At 36.9% G+C, this 21,772-nt stretch overlaps 1 protein-coding gene across 2 annotated transcripts in view; it reads right to left on the minus strand.

Annotated features, from left to right (window-relative positions):
• Fhit (fragile histidine triad diadenosine triphosphatase) overlaps positions 1-21,772 on the minus strand; it is a 1,296,971-nt gene that overhangs the window by 1,057,785 nt on the left and 217,414 nt on the right. Inside the window, exon 1 of one of the 2 annotated variants that reach the window (XM_074044094.1) lies at positions 20,533-20,581. The exons of the other annotated variant lie outside the window; for it this stretch is intronic. The gene's annotated coding sequence lies outside the window, so the exon portion shown is untranslated. Of the gene's footprint in view, positions 1-20,532; positions 20,582-21,772 lie in introns of those variants that run through there. 2 annotated transcript variants of the gene reach the window in all.

Here is a 21,772-nt window from a genome sequence, read left to right on the forward strand (position 1 = left end):
AAATTATCTATTTCATATTGAACAGGTTTTTGAGCTACTGGTCCATTTCTTCTAAGTTACCAAATTTCAGTGTTTGAAATGGTTTGTAACATTCTCTATTATCCTTCTGATATCTGTATGGTCTATAGTGATATTCCCTGTTTCATTCCAGATATTAATAGTTTGAGACTTTTCCCTTTTTTTTTCTTTGTTAGTCTCACCAGAGGTTTGTCAGCTTTATTAACTGTTTTTAAAAAGTATTTAACTATTCCTACTTTATTCTGAATAAATAAAGTTTGCATGATATATTTTTTTCTACACACTTTAATCTACCCCTATTGTTATATTTGAAGTGAACTGTTTTTTTTTTCCCTTTTTCTTTTATTATTCATATGTGCATACAAGGCTTGGTTCATTTCTCCCCCCTGCCCCCACCCCCTCCCTTACCACCCACTCCGCCCCCTCCCTCTCCCCCCCCAATACCCAGCAGAAACTATTTTGCCCTTATTTCTAATTTTGTTGTAGAGAGAGTATAAGCAATAATAGGAAGGAACAAGGGTTTTTGCTGGTTGAGATAAGGATAGCTATACAGGGAGTTGACTCACATTGATTTCCTGTACGTGGGTGTTACCTTCTAGGTTAATTCTTTTTGATCTAACTTTTTCTCTAGTACCTGTTCCCCTTTTCCTATTGGCCTCAGTTGCTTTTAAGGTATCTGCTTTAGTTTCTCTGCATTAAGGGCAACAAATGCTAGCTAGTTTTTTAGGTGTCTTACCTATCCTCACCCCTTCCTTGTGTGCTCTCGGTTTTATCATGTGCTCATAGTCCAATCCCCTTGTTGTGTTTGCCCTTGATCTAATGTCCACATGTGAGGGAGAACATACGATTTTTGGTCTTTTGGGCCAGGCTAACCTCACTCAGAATGATGTTCTCCAATTCCATCCATTTACCAGCGAATGATAACATTTCGGTCTTCTTCATGGCTGCATAGAATTCCATTGTGTATAGATACCACATTTTCTTAATCCATTCGTCAGTGGTGGGGCATCTTGGCTGTTTCCATAACTTAGCTATTGTGAATAGTGCCGCAATAAACATGGGTGTGCAGGTGCCTCTGGAGTAACCTGTGTCACAGTCTTTTGGGTATATCCCCAGGAGTGGTATTGCTGGATCAAATGGTAGATCGATGTCTACCTTTTTAAGTAGCCTCCAAATTTTTTTTCAGAGTGGTTGTACTAGTCTACATTCCCACCAACAGTGTAAGAGGGTTCCTTTTTCCCCACATCCTCACCAACACCTGTTGTTGGTGGTGTTGCTGATGATGGCTATTCTAACAGGGGTGAGGTGGAATCTTAGCGTGGTTTTAATTTGCATTTCCTTTATTGCTAGAGATGGTGAGCATTTTTTCATGTGTTTTCTGGCCATTTGAATTTCTTCTTTTGAGAAAGTTCTGTTTAGTTCGAAGTGAACTGTTCTTAAAGACAGTATATAGTTGTGTCACATTTTTAAACAACTACAACTAATCTCTGTATTTTAAGTAGCATATCTGGACCATTTAACCTTAAATTTTGATATTCTAAGATTTACTTACTTTTTTAAACTTTTTTTTTTCTATTTTCATAATTTTTTGGCAGCCTATCTGAACAGTTTGGAAAATTCCATTTTGATTAATCTAAAATTGTCCTGAGCGTATCTCTTTTGTACAGTTTTAGTACAAAAGGTATCATGTTATATATTCATAACTTATACAGATTACTGCCTTATTTCATTAGTTTGAGTGAAATATAAAAACTTCTATTTATATCCTTTCCTCAATTTATAAAATAATTGTTTTAAATTCTTCCTCTGTATGAATTTATATCAACATCAGAGGGCTGCAGTTTCTGTTCCAACCTTTAAACATAATTTAGAAATCTCAAGAGGACCAATATTTTTGCTCACACTTTTTCTTCTTCCCTCATGTTTCAGGACTCCATTTTTAACTGTTTCTTTTCCATTTAGATAATTTGCCTTAGCCATTCTTTTATGGTAGGTCTGATGATAACACATTCTCTTAGTTTCCTTTCATCTGAGGAGGTCTTGACTCCCCTCTTCATTACTGAAGGGAATTTTCACTGGTTGTAGGATTTGGGTTGACAGTTGACTGATATTTTCATTCAGTACTTGAAAGCTTTAAGTAGAGAAAGGTAAGAAAAAAATATAATAATATTCTGGATCCTACTGAATTGAAATGTCACCAGACTACAAGGAACTTTAGTTCTGGCAGGAGGAATAGACATGTGAAAAATAATTACAATAACATGTGAAATGTGCAAAAATGCACTTATTTTGATTAGTGGTCACAGCGTGGACATGCAGAGAATAAGCAGCACTGCTGGGGGGAAACAGCAGGAGCTTCTCAGGGGAGATGTGTGGACTGGGTTCTGAAGTTTGGGTGGTATAGGGAGTTCCCAGGTATGGGGGAAACAAGTGGAGAGAAGGGGAGAGGGAAAATAACACATTTGGGAAACAATAAGAACTAATACCTGTTTGAAATTCAGTTGCTGTAGAAGCAAGTGGTGATGAAATGGGAAGGACAGGTAAGGGAGGAATGCTGGGGCTCTCAGGTTTCACTAAGGAGTTTAGACTTTATTCTGTGTATCATGGACAGCTGCCAAATAGATGAAACTGGTAAAAAATAGTATTTAAAGCAATGATTGCTACTACAACACCCTTTTAAAATAGCTTTCGATGAATTATTAACATTCTCTTCAGTCTGAGTACATCAAGATCTTTTCTATGGACTGGCAGGATGTGTGAAAAGAGCCTTAGCTGATCCCTGCCTTCTACACTAACCCCCTCTCCATCTGGCAATGACTTCAATGTCTCTGTGATCAATGAGCAGTGCAGCACACAATGAGATCATGGCTAGATGGCAGCACATTAAGTGAAGTGTCTCCGCTTTCCCGCAGCTTTGAAGTCCCCAGCTTTCATTACTTTTTGTGAAAACTGACATTTCTTAACGTATACTTTGCATTATTTACTAAATGAAAATTTTCCAATGCCAGAAAAATATCAGATTTATGTACAGTTTGCCAAATTCATTCTCTGTGCTCCAGGCATCCCAGTCTCCAGAGAACCTCCAGACACCTTCAGAGATTGATGTATGTTTGATGCATTCACCCCACCCCCAGTTTATCATTCTGACTTCTGCCCAGCCACATACCCCTCTCCTCCTCCTGGGAGCAGCTAGAGTCTGTTCTAGGAAGGAAATTGAACTCATTTCTGCCTCTGTATAGGTGGATATCACTCTCTATAACTGGAATCAGAACATTTAAGAAAGGGAAAGGAAAAAAATGAAGAGTATATGAAAGGTCTTTATGTGACAAGTGCTTATTTACTTCCTTGTTTCCTTTTCAATCAGACTATTAAAAAGAAATGTGTGACACCTTCACACTGCCTCCCAGAAGCAGACATTGCCCCCACCTTGGAGATAAGGAAGACAAGATCCATCTGGAAATTAGATCTAATTTAGACCTGGGAGTAAGGGTTCTTCAGTTTTGACATGTCAAACTTTTAAAAAACAGAACAAGAAAGCATGAAAGCTGCCCATCAGAAATGAGCATCTCACACCAGGAATGGCACCAAGTGCCTATAGTCCCAGCTACTAGACTAGCAGGGTTGTAAGGACAAGAACAGCCTGAATAAAGTTGGGAAGACCCTAGCTCAAAAAAACAAAATATAAAAGGGCTTGGGGCATGGCTCAAGTGATAGAACAAGATTCTGGATTCAGTCCCCAGTACCACAGAAACAACAGCAACAAGAAGATGTTAATGAGAATATCAGCAGACAGGGAATAAGGAGCCAAAAACCATCACCTTGGTTAGGCCAGGACACACTCCAGATTGAGGGAAATTTACTTGTGTCCTTGGTGAGCTCTTCTAACTCTAGTGTATTTTATGGTATATCTGCTGTTTTCTGGTTTGCTTCTATGATTGTTGTTCTCAAATAAGTTAACTTTATTAGTATGAACATGAATCTATATGTGTGCCAGCTCCATAGCCTTTGATGAATTTGACAACTTGAATGAATCAATCCTTCAAATGTGGAAGAGTATTCCTACAAAGTTCCCAACTTCTTTTGTGAGAAAAATGTCCCTTCCAGAAACACTTTCCACTCTTGTTAAATAAATTCTAAGATCTGTTCTTACCTGTAAGATTTCTTTTTTTATTAAACTTTAAATTCTGGTATGTGAGGGAGGATGATAGTTCAAAACAACCTGGGACTCTGCTCTTCTGAAATAGATAGAGTGCCATACTTATTTAGAATCAACTGTACACTTCCTTTTACTCTCTACACAATTTTTTTTCTTCCCACATGCTTTGTAACATCTTTTTCTGTACCGCCTTGCTTTCTCATACAATTATGCAAAAAATTATATCTGAATTATGTCCAAATAAGCAGAGAAACTGGCATTTTTCTGTAGAAAAACATAAAGCCTATCCAGAATGATCTGAAGTTTTGCCTGTATCATAACATGACTTTACTGAGGGTACCATGTAACATACAATGTGGTGTTGAGACAGATTTGTGTAAGATGCCTAAAATTAAACACAATCACATGAGTTAGCATATTATCTTATAGGAGTCACCATGCTTGATAATAGAAAAATAAATCAATTACCTTCATTGCAACATTCTATTTCTGATTTTTCCTTTAGACTGTCATCTGTTTTGGGTAATTATTTTATCTAAAGAACTCAAAATTACAAATTTTTCATATGGATGTACTACATCTCTTAAAAATTTAACAGATTTTTTTAATACTTGAGGATTCTATTGTAATTTGTCTTGTTTAGAAGAAATAAAATGTTAAAGTGAGGCAGTAAAAGACAAGCTGTCAATCTATTAAATAAATTCCTATTGTAAAGTAGCTGCATGCATGTGTATTAACATAATTTATTAGAACAATTAAAAGGCATCCTTGTTGTCTTTCAATTAGATTATTCGTTTTTCTGGTAATTACACTAGACAAGGGAGAAGAATAGTTTCAGGATTCTAAAATCATCTGTAGACTATGTGGAAAGAGAATGATCAATAATGCTAATCTACTGGAACACTTAAATTCCCAGAAAGAAATCTTTTATCATGAGCATTCCTTTGAATAATCAGCATTATTTCTCAATGTCTATATTCATCTTGCCCAAAGTTGAAAAGTAAAGACACTAAACAAATAACATATATTTATTCCATTGTCAGAAACTGGTCGGGTTGGGACACCTCTGGCCTCTAATGGCTCAGACATTGCTTCATTTCCTTGCAAAACACCAACAAGTAACCACAAATGAAGGATTTAAGATTCCATGCAGAGCAACACATCCAACAGTCTGAATGTTTAATAGGGACAAAGGAGGACTTCTAAGTTCTGATACTTGACTTAAATATATATCCAAATTGATAAAATTTCTTATAACTGAGGAAACTACTGAATATAAAAAGAGCATATATCATTTCTGTACATGAAGATATTTATAGAAATTAACAGAAAGACTGAGAGAAAAGATATCTGTCTTTCGGGGATGGGATGAGGCCTTTAGTGTGAATTGAACTTTTATCTCTGGTTTTATGTTTTGGAGATATTAAATGCCCTAAAGATTCTCCTGTGCCCTATGCAACTGACACCACTCATGCTAGGATATCCTAGAGTGCAGCTCCTAGAACTTACAGAATCTTGGCAAAGTCATGAGTGGGCCTATTCCGTTCTCCAGGATAACCTGTGTTGAGTAAAAGGCTGCTGGGAAACAAAGTTGACACTGGTGAGAGTCAACTGTAGAGTTTTCTGTAATACTGAACAGCACAAATATCCCACCACCAGCCGGGATTACAGGAATCTCAGTCGGCCTTAGTCAATGCAAAGTTCTAATGAGACCATGTCTAGACAGTATTGATCTCCAATCAGGAAAAAAAAATAATTCAGAGTGTGACTTCTTTTCTAGCTTGGTCCAAATGACATCCAAATTGTGATCTTTCATTCACACATCACTAACACTTTCCATAACCAAAGACATTTTCTCACCAAGGCAGTCAAGGACCCAAAGACTTCTTTTCAAGGTATATGTGACATTTTTATATTTAAAAAGTCCCTCATCTTAAACAGTAGATAACAAAGTTACTTAAGCCCACTAAAAAACCTAGAGAAATTAAATGAGTTTTTAATGTATCTTTTTTTTCCCTTGCTAAGTAAAGGAACAGACCTTTCAAAAAATAATGAAAATCCACATAAACTGAAGGAGCAACAATACAAGTTAATGTGGGCAAAATATCTCAAGAATTTATTAGATTAAGCATCCAAAAGATTTTCCATTGAGTCTGGTACCTTAGGAGCAGAAGTGCACCCCTAAAACTCTGCTGTCCATCTCCACTGGAAAGTCATACTCTCCACAAAGCACCTCTTTAAATTGTCAGGGGTGCTACTAAGAACTTAGGGTTCCCTTCTACTCTTACTTCAGACTGGTCAGATGTTGCAGGCAGAATACTATCCTAGAAGCACCAAAGACTTGGTTAGTGTGCTGTAGTAAAGCATTCCAAAGCTAGGCTGAGCATCAAATATGCATATTAATGAAATTAAAAAGCTCCCCAGGCAATGGGGTGGTGAGCTAAGATTGGGAATCACCAGCTAAAGGGAAAACTGGAAAGAATTCCTTTCTGACTCTGGGGCTGAAATGAAGACATGCCCAAGGCATGCAGGTAGTTCCAGAGGATAGAAAGTAAGTCTCAAAGGCAGGCTTTGTCCTCATTAAAGGGAACTGATATAAGCACCTTATGTAGCAACAATATCAAGGTACAAATTATCCTGTAGAAGGATGCTAAATACAAATACAGCCAGAGAGAGCCTGACACCACTATCACTAGTTCATATACATGCCACCTGGAGGTAAAATGATCACTTCTTTGTGTGCTAACAAAAAGACTCTTGTGCATCTTGGAAATATTTTACCCTCTCAAGCAACCAGAAGAAAGTTCCTCTAATCGATAAATTTTTTGAGCTGGATTTTGGAGCTTTTGAGCATTTGTTCCCCAAACTAAAACTTAAAAGGCTAAACAGTAGGGACACTTGGATAACTAGAAAACTTATTTATTGATAGTTCAGGCTACTTCCCCAAATACACTGTATATAATTTCCAGCAAACTTAGTAAAAATCCTACACTTGTCTAAAATGAAAGGAAGGTAAGCCAATCATGAATTTCCATCTCTTAGCATTAATGAAAGACAAAGGCACACCATGATAAGCAAGACAGAATGACAGTGTTCATTCTTCTCTTCTCATCCAAGGCAGGTAACAATAGAAGGGTTCTGGGTAGAGTACATGATCGTGGCATATTTCCAAAGATAATTTTAATTTACAGGCTACTTCAATCCTGACACCCTGGGGTTAAGACAAGTATGTATGTATATATTCCTAGTTATCAGCAGGGGGAGATAGTAATGAAAAGTAAAGCTTGGATGTATATTTAAAAGACACACAACCTGTTTCAAAATAAGGCAAGAGTAGCTATGATTTAGGATAATTTTGTTGAAGAAATTTAACTCTCTCTAAGGAAATAAAGATCCTAACAAATATCTTATAAATAACACAAAGGCATGTTACAGTACTTGGTAGAGCTTTGGTCAACCATTTTGACTTGGTCAATTATTAAATTAGCCAAACCTAATGGGAGAAAAATTTCTCTATTGATTAGATAATTGATTTAAAATATTCATGAACTTAGCAGAAGTATAAGTATCACTACTTATTATTATTATATTATATTATACTTCTTTTATTTCTGTTCCAGAAACAAGAAATAAATCACATAAACCAACAAAGAAGGAGGAAGGGATTTTTGTGCCATCTTGGAGAACAGATTTTCTCCAGTATTTTATAAGGCTATTGACTCTAGGGCAGGAAAAATCCTCCACATAAACCCAGAGCATTTTTGTTCCTGCCTCCACAGTTACAAGAGTCCAAAGGCAAAACCTATTTGACTTCCCAGAATGCAATTCAACACACTATTTTTAATTTTTTTACCTTTTAATGTCATGTGATAGTTTTGTTCCAAATGACTAACCAAACATGTCTCTCTATTACATAAATCAGTTCTTTCTTGATGCCACAATGAAGAGATGGAGGTAGCTATTAGTCTCTAACCTCTTTTATAAAAATCACAATCAAGCCTTTTCTCCTGCAATGTGACTAATCCTGTATGTGACTGTTTTCTAAACTTACTAGAAAATTTCCTTCATCTTTTTAAACTCAGTACAAGAACGAGAAAGTATTTCACTAGGCTTAATATAATGAAAATCAAGGTTTTCTTCATTTCTCTTGTTTAGCCTGGACTTCATTACTATTATATAGCTGCCCTATTAATATACTCTGATCTTCTGATCATGTTCACTGTTACAGTTTTGTGATCTGCTGGATTTTTCTCATATTCTACTCTTACATTTGTCTTAAATTAATGAATTCCATTCTTTTCGGATTCTATTTCTATTTATTGAATTCACTGTAAGTGTGAAGTTTATTTTCAAAGGAATTCATAATTCTTTATTTCCCAGCTTAGTGTTAACAATGAATTTAATAAGCATTATATTTCACTCATTTTTAAATGTAAGGACAAATTTTTTAAAAGCTAAACACCAGTTCCAGGCCTTCCTTTCACCTTTACCCACCTTCTAAGAGAAATATCATTGCTTGGAAGTTATGTGAGTGGTAAAAAAACAGAACTGAGGAAGGGAAAGGTATAAGGGTCTAGACAAGAAAGGGAAGAAGAGGAGGAGGAAGAGAGCAAGAGGGAAGGGGAGGAAGAGGAGGGGGAGGAGAGGGAAGGGGAAGAAGAAGGAGGAAGGGAAGGAGAGGGAGAAAGATAGCGCCTGGCTCCTGAAGAGTGCAGAGGGAAAGGACATAATCATTGGAAAGACATGAGCAAAACTGAGAATTATTTTTATATAATATATTCACTTAAGACTGAATGAACCACATGGGTCCCAGAATTTATTTAGGTTATACAAATATCCTCCAAAACTGATGTTTATTCATTGATATCCAAACTTCAGTTTCCTTCAGATGTCACAAACATAACACCAGAAATAAACAGGATCATCCCATAAATTTTCAAGAACTCTCAGTCTTCTTAAAATGAATTTTCAGCAGGTCAATGTCTGGGCTAACCTTAGACTACCTGAGTAATTAAAAATTTTATATGAAAATATGTGAGATGAAAGTGTGTGTCAATGTCAAATACATAAAAGACACAGGGAGATAATGAGTGCTATACAATAATACAGTTTTAAACTATTAGCAATTTATAAAAAATGAAGATAGAAGAAGAAAAGAAAACCCTTATAACATATGATAGTCTTTTTGTATAAAATTATTCAGGAAGTCGTAAACATTTTTGGCTTTATTGTTTTATTATACAAATCACCCAGAAAAACGTAGACATCACCTCACCTGGAATATAAGGGCTCTGAATGTCTCTTTGCAGTTCAGCTACATTATTAAAAATCAATATGGCATAACATAGCATGTATTATTCTTAAGGAAATACATAAGAGAACCTAAAGCTATATTAAAATATTATCACCCTTCTGCTCCATCTGTTATATATTTGTAAATTAAATTTGTCACTAATAAAGATGTGCCACACTGCAAGAGCATGTGTGAAAGAATGACAGAGAATGGAGGATTTAGAGACATATATACAAATATAGTCAATGAAAACCACAAACAGCCTACACACAAATAAAGTCATTTCTTAAGGGAGGGGATTGAAATTCTAAAGTCAGAGCCTAAGGAAAGTGATACATGCAGTTAAACTTACTGAAATCACTTGTAGGGTGCAAGTGATATTGCTTTGTGGATTCAAGCTGACAGTAAATATTTGAAAACAAACAACTCAGCTAGGTTAAAGAAAGAAGCAAAGAAAAGTGCACATGCAAATATCTAGTCAAACCACCTTGCCTTTAAGGAACTACTAAACCTCCATCACTGAGTCTTTACCAGGAAAGTGATAAAGTATAAAGCTGGAACCCTCCAACAGGGTTTATGCTACTGTTTTATTATTAATATTTCATAACTTTCATATATTTATTATTGGATATACTTGTCATTGTTAAGATTAAATAAGATAACATATGCAAGCATTATCCACAGGACCTGGCCCAGTGCAGATATATTCAACAAATGTGCTAGATATTATTCTAAGTCATATCTTATTACATCTATAAACACACTAGTCTTTGAAATACTGCAGAGAAATACATGAAAACTGTGTCTTTTCTTTCCAAGCTTGTATCATCAGTTAGGGGCCCCTGAAGAGGTATAGCTCACATACTTCAAGCATGGAAGTGGTCTCACCCTGGTGCTGATTCTAATGGGGAGAAGGTGAATCCACTGCAGAGAGAAGCACTTCTTCATGCTTTGGTCACATCTCAACAGACTAGCTCACTGATTGGGGCTACTCTATCCAAAATCATAGCACAACACATTAGGCTCAAAGACAGGGTTATCAACAGAAGAACTATTTCTTTTTCAAGAAGGAATCCCTATCAACTCTACCAGGAAAGCACATGAGCCCATGTTACACTCCCCCTGCCAACCCCTACTTTTTTTTTTAACACAGGATCTCACTATGTAGCCTAGGCTGAACTTGAACTCACTCCCAAGTGCTGGGATTATAGGCAGTCCCACCATGCTCAACTTCCCATGTAACTAATTCATATCTTGGAAAATATATCTGTGAGTCACTTTTACTACTACCAACAATAGGATGCCACAAAAAACCTAGAGACATTATTTCTTCTTTTCTTGAAATTTCTGCCTATGGTCAATCCATAGAAAAAAGGAGCGTCAAATGGACTTGCCTATTAGTTGAAATTTTTGTGCTCTGTTCATTTTTTGGTCTTCATATGAACTCCCTCCCTCCAGGGTACTCCTTGATGGGAATAAGGTAACCCAAATGAAATAAAGAACTCCAGGCACAATTTTACCCTTGACGTATGAATATTTTTCCTGGATTTATGGTACAATGAAACTCAAGACACTTTCTTTTCCTCTTTTCCCTAGCTTGCACTTCCTACATATTACTGCACACCATCATGGCAAACATCACAAATTTATACAGTACCTTTGGCTGTGGCCTCAGGTAGCTCCCACATGATCTAATACAGAGATCATTGTCTTCACTTCTCCTTTGGCATTTGTCTATTTTCCATTCCTCTTCCTTGTTGAAATCTGCTTCTGATTATTTTTCATAAAGTAGTTTAGCTTTCCTTTCTTTCCCTTAGATTGAATCTCTTTCATTTTTATGCCCTTCTGAGCTCAAAGTACAATTCTGTTATCTTTACAGAGGTTTACATCTCCAAATTTAGAAACTCTTGAGAACTTTGCTATAAAACTGACTTTTCTAAGAAAATTTTTAGCAAAGTTAGCCAAAAGGGAATTTTTAGGCTAGAGGAAGGCTAGGGCCTCAGGTCTCAGCTATAACTTTTATATGACTTAAGACTATGCCTACAGTTACAGTACATTCCTTCAACCCAAACCTAACTCTTCAAAGATGGCCATTCTTAAACTCCTAATTTCAATTCAGCCTCTTCAGTAGAATGGAAGTCTAGGTTTTGGAGTCAAACATACATGGGTTCAAATCCATGTTCTGGCACTTAATCTAGGTACAACCTTGAGTAATTACCATCTAAAGTTTCTGAGCTTCACTTTCCTTGTTGGGAGAAAAATACCAATATCTACTTAATGAGAACACTGTGAGGATAAAAATGAGGTAATCTTTGTAAAACACACTCAATGTCTGGTACATGGTAAACATTCAAACCTGGTAGCTATTTTTTTATTGCTATGAATTAAAATGAGTGAAAATTTTATATATGATAGATTTTTCTTCAAAGAAGTTCAGAATGGTGACTTAAGAGAAGAACATTAAATCATTATTTAGTGGACCCTTGTCTCAAATGCTACTTGTAGTTCAGTGTTTTCACACTTGAGAAGTTACTACATAATTTTAAATTAAAATTTGAAATTGAGAATAAACATATAGGATTTGGAACCTCACTCCCCAAAAGAGACACCTAGTTATATCTGGACATTCCATTAAGAGTCTCTATTCTCAGAAAATACATCTCTTTCAAAATAAATTTTCAATATTGGTTATAAAACTGACTCTTAAAAGGGAAAACTGTATAATTATCATGTGAATTTCACAGTATAACCTTTTATGTAAGGGAAGAGCAGAAAATAGACCCTCAGAAGATGAGAAGACAAGTTAGAGAGCAAGAGGGACAGAAACAGAGAGAATAAGATTGAAAGCAAAGAAGAATGATGAGGGATACAATTTGGCTTTTGGCCCGTCTATGTAGCAATGTAGAAAGGATGATCACACCATTTATGATTGCTGTCAATTCTCCCCATGGAAACAGACTGAACAATGGATACCTCCTAACTCTCAACACAAAAAGAGAAAAATTGTCATATTCTTGCAAAACTTCTGCTAAAAGGATATATATATGCATATGCATATATATAAATTATTTTGATTCTAAAAATAAAGCTAAATGAGCACAAAGATTAAATTAATTGGGTCCAATCCAACTGAGTAAGTCAGGTTTTTATACAAGGAAATAAGTAAATTCATTTAGGGCACAAAAATGGAAAATTCATTGATTGATACTGATCTGTAAAAAGAGCACTCTGAACCACTTTTGAATCAAACAGACCTGCCTTTAAATGCTATTTCTGCCATTAACTTCTTGGGCAAGTTTTGTATCCATTATGAGCTTGGCTTCCTCATCCCTAAAATGGATACGAAAATATCTCTAAGGAGAAGTGAGTATATTAAGCTTGTCTCTCTCTCTCCCTGTTCTCTCCCATATCTCTCCTCTCCAAGGAGCAAGTCCCAATTACATTGGCCAGATTTAAGCCAAATGGTAATCATGACATGACAAAGGTTCCTTCCCTCATTTCTATTTCTTCTCTCCTAAATTGGGAAAAGTCTCATACCCTACAGCAGTATAGCCATTTCCTTTCCTTCCCTTCTTTCCAACTTCAGGCAGTAGCATAAATGAGCAAGGGTGATGCCCAGGGTTCTTGCTCTTACCTCCACTTTCATTCTTCCCTAACCCTTCACACTGTGCCCCACTCAGAATTCTTGAGCATGCTGTTTCTTTGAGATCTAAAAAGGGGTAAGAAGTCCCATTTAAGACATCAGCCAAGTCAGTATATTTTTATCAGTGTTCTACATTGGAAGGTATTAGGCACAAAGTGTACTTTGTTGCCATTACCATGTTAGGGCCCCTGCCTCTCTCTAAAATGCCCTGTGTCTTTAAATCATTCAGGTCTCAGCTCAAATGTTAGCTCTTTAGAGAGGCCTTCCCGACCACCTAATCTAAGACTGCCCTTACCCTCACCAAGTCACTCCATTGCAATCTTTTATTTTTAATGGCTCTCATCACATCCCATCAATTTTTCATTTATGTACTTGTTGCTCCTTTCTATGTCCTTCCAAAATATCTTTTAGATAAAACAAGTGTCTTCATCACTTGTTTGTCCAGAATCAAAGTAGCTGTTTGCCTGGGACTGCCTCTTCCCATGACCAATCAGTTCCAATGAAACTCCTTAGTAACTTTTCTACTCAGCTGATCCAGGACAGCAGCTAGGATAATGGAGACTTTCTAAATTTTGGACAAGACATCTCTATTTTATGCATTTCCTTCATCTAAAAAATAATTGATGTAGCGTGCTCATTACTCAGTGTCTTATTTAACAGTATTTTATTAATAAATTCCAGTATGAGGTCAGGGCTTAGTGGGTGCCCCAGATACCTACAAGACATTCTAGATGAGGGAAGCCCTTTTATATTCATACCTACACACACACACCTACACACAGGGAAACACTCCCATTTGCAATCTAGAAAATATCCTGCAGGGAGGAATAGGAACTATTCTTTGAAAGAAACAAATCCTTCTGAGAATTCATGAAAATATTGCCAGTTAACCTTCCTCCCTTCTTTTTTGGTGCTGGGAATCAAACCCAGGAACTTACAATGGTAGGAAGTGCTCTACAACTGAGCTATACCCCCAGCCCCAACCATTTCTTCTTTAAAGCCACAATCCTAGAGTTTGTTTTGAATTACTAGGATCAAATACCTGAGAAAAACAACTTCAAGGAAAGAATTACTTATTTTGGCTTACAGTTTCAAAGGTTTGAGTTCACATTTCCTGGCTCTGTTGAGTCTGGGCCCACAGTGGGGCAGAATATCGTGGTGGTGGAAGCATGTGGCAAAGGGCTACTTACCTCGTGGCAGACAGGAAGCAAAAACTGACACCCTCAGTGGCCTACTTCCTCCAGCGAGGCCCCACCTCCTAAAGTTTTAAGAACCTTCCAAAATAGCACAACTAGCTGGAGACCAAACCTTTTTTGGGGACACTTCAGATCCAAACCATAACATAGGCTAAATATAGCTCAGGGGCATATTTAATTGGGGACAGCTTTTAAGGAAAAAAAAAAGCTGAGGAAAAAAAACCTCTCAATTGTTCAGAATAAAACATAGTGCTATCTCTCAGCAAGTCCAGTGAAGGTCTTCGTTGGTGCTATGGTGTTGAGTTTATTCACCAGATATTTTTTAATGCTGAACAGAGTATGTTAACACTGCAATCACTCATCATTAAGATGCTCACAGAAAGAGATTCAGGAGAAAGAGGGTGACTCCCAGCTCCCCTCTCACATTTGCAAATGTGTCCACTAATGGCCTATGTTACTTGAATCAGTACTTCTCACTCTCTTGTGCCAATTCTGTGTGGTTAACTGGAAAAAGTTCTATGTACTGAAGATGTAACTTCATTCGACTCAATGCCACTTTTTTTGTCTGGTTGGATTTTTGGCTAGCCCAAGCTAGCCTTCAATCTGTGAACCTCTTGCAATAATCTCCTAAATGCTGAGATTACATGTGTGTACCACCAGACCCAACTCAATACCACTCATCTTTAGGTTATGATGTGTTTCTGCCAAAAGCCAAAATATGCCATCCCTATAGAACTTTATAACATATATGTATCACCAGATCATATGGCCCAATTTTCCCACTTCATCAGCAAAAAATATAGATGAAATATCTATATCAGGGAATGCACATAAAGAAATATCCTTATGGTTGAATTAAAGACAAAAGAAAGCAAAACAAGCAGATCTGAATCATTCTATGGTACAGTTAAACTTATTGTACTTTACAGATCTTTTTTGAAAGTAGGGTTAATATAATCCCCCCCCAAAATAAAAGTAAAACTCACATTTCCATAAGCATTGTGATGGTTAATTTATGTATCAACTTGATTGAGTCATGGGTGCCCAGATATTTCATGAAACATAATTTTGAATGTTTCTCTGAGGGTTTTTTCTGCCAAGTTAAAATAAGTCAGTAGAATGAGTACTACATATTGTCCTTCTTAATGTGGGTGGGCTTCATCCAATCAGCTGACGGCCTGATTACAACAAAAAGTCTGATCCTCCTGTGAGTAAGAGGAAATTCCTTTTGCCTGACCATCTTGAGCTGGAATGTTTGTTTTGACCTACATTCAGACTCTAACTGAAATATTTGCTCTTCCTGGTCCTGAGCTTGGTGACCTTTGGATTAGAATTACACAATTGGTTCTCCTGGGTCCCCATCAGATTTTGGGGTTGCTAGTCTCCACAACTGAGCAAATAAATTTCTTATAATAAAGTTCTTTCTATAAATATGTTTAGAAATATCCTATTAGTTCTGTTTCTCTGGAGAACTCAGATAATACAAGTGTTAAACCTAAACCCAAAGATTAAAGATTAATAGCTTTTATTAATCTGGCAATTAACTGTATGCCTCCTTTATGAACTATGAAACATTCTTTCATGAGCTATAGTAGGTCACTCCGTCACTCACTCTAGAGCTCTCTTTAGGCATTTAAAACTATGTATATATTATTAAAATATAATGCATCAGTAAAAGATGCAGTAAGAATAAATTGAAAACAATAATTAGTAATGCCAGATAGAAGGCAACCTTGAATATAAATACTGTACTGTATATTTTCAATAAAAACATTAAATAAGGGCTGGGTGTGGTGGTTCGTGCCTGTAATCTCAACTATCTGATAGGCAGAGTTAGGAAGATCATGGTCAAAGGCTGGTCTGGGCAAAAATATGAGACTGTATTTAAAAAATAAAGCAAAATGGCCAGGCACATGGCTCAAGTAGTAGAGTACTTGCCTAGCAAGTGTGAGGCCCTAAGTTCAAAAACCCAGTCCCACAAAAACAAAACAAGAAACATTCAACAAAATTAAAGGATTGGCAACTTGTACATATAAACATTTAAGGATACAGAAAAAGTAATTAAGCATTAATTAATTAATTAATCAAACAGATGTTTAAAAACATGTTTCAAACTCTTAATGTGTGTGACTCCACCATATAAGAACCTCCTTCTGTCCTAGGACAGTTCTCCAGAGCACTGCTTCTTCTCTAGGTTTGAGACCTTCGGTCCTGAATCATTTCTGAGGCTGTCTCTACAAGATGTCTTTAAAGGCACAAGTACCAATTTATGAAATATTAATGGCTTTTCCTCTTAAATAAAAACCCATCCTTGTACAGGAATATATTTTTATGTCTATGCACGATGTACCTATCTCTTGTATTGCTTTTTAAAGTGATTTTCAAACGGTCTGTTTTGAACAACATCCCAATACTTGAAAATGTAAAGTCACAGCCTCTGGAATCATGACTGACTCTGTATTCAATTTTCTTACTCCTTTTTCACCAATGCCAGCAGATGACCTTCACCAGCACCCAAACTGAACACTGGGTGAAGCCATTTCAGCCAATTTTGACTTCCCAAAGCAGCACTTGAAAAGACCCAAAAATAAAGTAAGGTCATTTCTTCTAAGGGATAATAAATTATGAGAAAAAGCAAACCTCACCATTGTATTTGAGTATATGTGATGTATTTTAGTGCAATTCTGTCTAAAGAGAGAGTGCCAGCTGATTTAGTGACAGTTCTGATACCCTGATTTACTCAGTTTCTTATCTAATTATCTACTAGTTAGTAAATCTAAATAAACCTGAAAGACCAAAAAGTACCTTTTCTTTTTACATTGCAATCACCCGCTATAGCTAAAGGCATATAGTTTTACATTAACATTCAAATGTAATGTATTTATCAGTTCCATACATCAAAAAAAGCATTTGACTTTCCCCCAAATCAATTACATTTTGTCCTTTCCACATCCTTATTATCATAACAAAGATATTTTTATGTTCATTTTAATTTGGAACTTAATTGCAAATAAACAATAAATAAAAACAAACATAATACTCAAATATTTAAAACAAAACAGTTAGGTTGTAGGAAGTACAAATGCCTTCCAGTGGAGCCAAAATGTAAACTTCTTATGCTGTGATTTCCCTGAATTCTATGGTCAGAGGACCGTGTTTCCACAAAGCACATGGTTCTATGCAGAGGATGACTAAGCTCAAAATGCTCCAACACTAGGACATTTCGCGATCACATCCGACCAGTTTTATTTTTTTCATTTCCCCTCTTTCCCTAACTTTTCTCATACCAAGCTTCCTAGATTTTCCTTGGCAATTACTAATACTGATATGCATCTTCACTAATTTTTCTATGTTTCTAGGTTTGGAAGGTGTATCAGCTAGAATTGATTTTGGCAGTATTAATCACAACCTTACCAAGAGCCCAACAATGATTTAAACATAGACAGTTTTCTTTTTAGGTTGGTGTTATTTTATGTTTTCATGTAAGAAGATAGGTAAAGGTGAGCAGTCTGGCACTGAGCCGGTGTCTCCCAGCATCCTTAAGCCCAGGCATCTTCTAACTCTTTGGTTGGTTGTCTTTAGGTGAGGTTCTCACTCTCATTATTGTAGATGGCTGCTGCACCTCTACATGGCAACCTCTCTCTATACAAGAAGAGGGTGAAGGGCAAAGAGAGGATGCCAGCTGAGTCAGTCTCTATCTAAAGGTTCTCTAGGAAGTTCCACCTAGTGACTTTCATATACATGGCCCTGGCCAGAAATGGGTCATATATTCTCTACTAACTATTAAGGACATATAGGAAAGTGGTTATGAGCACAGCATTGCTTCCCCAAATAAAATCAACTGTTAGGAAAGAAGGGAGGGAAAATAGATACTATGAAAGGAACTCCAACTCCTGCCATACATAGGTCTATGGGATGAGTAGCACAGGCTAAGTACCCCTTCCTATTGGAAGAGTCAAGGGAATTACTCAAGACTGCTTTGTGCCAAGGAATTATGGGGACAATAATCTATTTGGCTTCCATTTCCTCATCTCTAAAATTTTCTTCCATGGTCTTTCTCTTGGACCTTAACACAGAAGACTTATGAGGATGATTTCTCATTCCAAATACGGCAAAAATTATACTCCCTCTTTGATCACACAATCCAAGTTTTCATTGACATCAAGGTACTCAGGCTCAGATAATATGCAATGGTTGGTCTCGATCAGTCATGGCAATGATGTTTTCTTTTGCCGTTGCTTAGTATTTAGCAGTAGACATGTGACCTAAGCCTTGGAGGGGAGGTACAGAGTGGGCTGGGAATACAACCCAGGGCCTTGCACATGGCTAGGCAAGGGCTCTGGCTACTCAGATACATTCCCAGTCTCATGTAACTTAATTCTAACCAATGAATGGGAAATACATTGACGCTTACATGAAACATTTTTTGCCTTCAATAAAAAACCAGACTTAGATGAGAAGAACATCTTTTCTCCACATGCATTTTCTTTCCTGTTTTGGATGCTGTCATGTAAAACATTTCTGCTTGGAGCAGTGGCAGTCATACTTTGGCCATGAGGCAAGAGGAAAAAGATGAAACATTTTGGGGACGAAAGAGACTGGGTCTTTCATGACATCCCTGGGTTACCAAACTAACCCTGAGACTCTCTACCTCCTGTCTCCTTATAAATAAATAAGCCTTATGGTTTAAGTCAGTATTACATGAGTTTTCTGTGAGTACAGATCAAAGCAATTGGACCTCATATACCACTCTAACATCAGCCTCCATTTGTTGCGGTGCAAGAGTAACTACAAAAGCATACCCTTACAGGTCTGGTGCTCAGTAGTATACCTGCAACAGCTTAGAAGAATGTTGCTCTCTCTGGCCCTAAGGAACTCTTCATTTAAGACTGATACAGTGAACCCGATCCTTAAAAAGTAAAAATAAACAAGAAAAACAAAGAACCAGATAAACATCCATGTTAGATAATGTAAGGATACTTGTTTAAAAAGGATTATTATTTTGGGAAAAGGTTGTGCCACCTCTGCTTGGATGAGAAAAATTAAGTTGTAATCATCATGGCATTTCAGTTAATGTATTTGAGGAGGAGGAAAAAAAGATGATTCCCACTCTTAATCTGGCAGAAAATACAGAGGCAGCCAGCAGCGGTTCAATGCAATGGAAAAGGTTCCAAGGTCATCAACTGAAATGGTTAATGTAGTCAAGGCAAATAAGCCTGCTTCCTGGTGGGCAGAAATGGGACAAGCATTGATACAGTTAGTAACTTCAAAGTTACAAAAGGCACCTATGTGCTAAACCAGGGCTGATTCACTACATCTCACAATAGAATTACAAAGCTGCCAGTTTTCCTCAGTGTAACTCCTCTCCATGCTACAGCCAAAGTGATATTTAAAAAATCCAAACATTTCATGTCTCTTCTTAAGATCATCAATGGGTCAGCACTGCTTCTAGAAGAAAAACCCTAAATCTTGTCCTGACCCCACGAGGCTTTTATGATTTGTCCTACCTGCCTCATAGTCACCATCTCCCATCATACTCTACGTTCAGTGCATAGACTCCACTGTATTCTCTCAGGTCTCAAGACTAAGCAACATTGCATACAGATGTTGGCTGCATAAATACTCATGCACAAGTTCTGAGAGTATACTTCACTTTTACAGTCACCCCTAACCATGCACCTCTCCAAAACCAGGCTGTCTGACCCCTGAGGTATACTTCTCATCACACTCTCCTCCTTCTTCACCCTGGTGATCAGTTGATTAAGGTTCATGAAGGCAGGGACCATGTCTATCTCTTTCACCCAGTTGTTGGCATATAATAAAGTTCAATGTGCATACATTGAATGGCAGTTAGAATTTAGTATTGTGTTGATATCATCTTGACAGGGAGGGGACATTCACAAATCAAGGGCACAAATGAAAAGCAGAGTCACAGAAAATATTAGTGGAGCGCTTTTCTGTTCTGCCATCATCATCAGAGACAGAATATAAATTCAGCTCTATCACTAGACTGTAAGAGTTTAACAAATGCTAGATAGTTCTAAGTGGTACTATCAATGTTATTTTGTCAAAAAAGTTCTAGCACTCATGTGAGCACATGACCTCCTTACAATCAGGTAGGTTCATATCTGCCTTGGTCACTACTCTAGCCCAGTTTTCTGCACAACTCTGAAGGATACTAGCTGACAAATCTAGAGCTAGAAAAAGGAAGAAATGTGAATCCTATCTTAGAATCTTCCAGGAGAGCCAACCTTCTGAAGCCCTTGCAATGGGTTCTGAATGCACAAGAAATAAATTTGTTATTGCTGTTAAGTTACAAAGATTTGTTTTTTCATTACAAAAGTTAGGCTACCCTGAGGTTTCTCAATCTGAGTACCTCTGATATTTTGGATTACAAAGTTCTTTATTAGTGACAGCTGTTCTGTGTGGGTGTTAGCAGCATCAATAGCCTCTACTCACAAGATGCCAGTAGTAATTTGTCCCATAGCCACAACAGTCAAAAATTCCTCCAGACATTGCCAAATGTCACCTGGGGAACAGAATTGCCTCTGTTAAGACCCAGTCTGCCCTGCCCAAAACATTATCATCACCATTATCATTACTGATTGGCTAGTCCCTCATGATCTGCTTGCAATCACAGCAAACGCATCCAAAGTTCTAAATGCACACTTAATTTTTAGGAGAAAAAAGATACATGCCTCTAAAACTTCAAAAAAGATAAAGTTCAAGAGATATACTACAAATTATAAGAGACCAAATAACAAAGTCAGACCATAAACAATCACGAGGATGGACATGGTGGTTCACAACTGTAATCCCAGCTATTTGGGAGGTAAAGATAGGAGGATTGTGGTCCAAGGCTGGTTTGGGCAAAAACTCCAGACCCTAACAGAGAAACAAACTAAAAGCAAAAGGACTGGGAGGGCTGGGTATGTGGATCAAGTGGTACAGTGCTTGCCAAGAAAGCCTGATACCCTGAGTTCAATCCCCAAGTACCCCACAAACTTTTTTTAATTAAAGGAGTGAACTCAAGTACGATATATTTGATATGTTATAAGAACTTTTGTAAATGCCACAATATACCCCCATCTAGCACATACACAAATTTGTTAAATGAAAAATAAAAGCCTGATTAGATCATTTTGATTAACTACAACAAAATTTTTTAAAAACTTAAAAACACCTAAATCTAAGTATGTGGGGCCAGGAATTTAAATGTGTTCAACGAATGACTGTAGAATATCTTCTGTTAGGTAGGCATTGTACTGAACATAAACTGGTAAGTAAAACAGATACCATCCCTGCTCTCAAAGAGATGAAATATAAACAAAAATATGGTGGATTTTTTTTGAACATGTTAAACAAGGCTATTAACTGACCATGTGCTAGGTAGATGTCCCTGTTTAACTTTTATCCCCTGGCTGTCCAATCAGACACTAACTCAGGTACTGTTAAGGGACTTTGCA

This window comes from Castor canadensis, chromosome 10 (assembly GCF_047511655.1).
Source record: "Castor canadensis chromosome 10, mCasCan1.hap1v2, whole genome shotgun sequence".
Taxonomy (NCBI): Eukaryota; Metazoa; Chordata; class Mammalia; order Rodentia; family Castoridae; genus Castor; species Castor canadensis.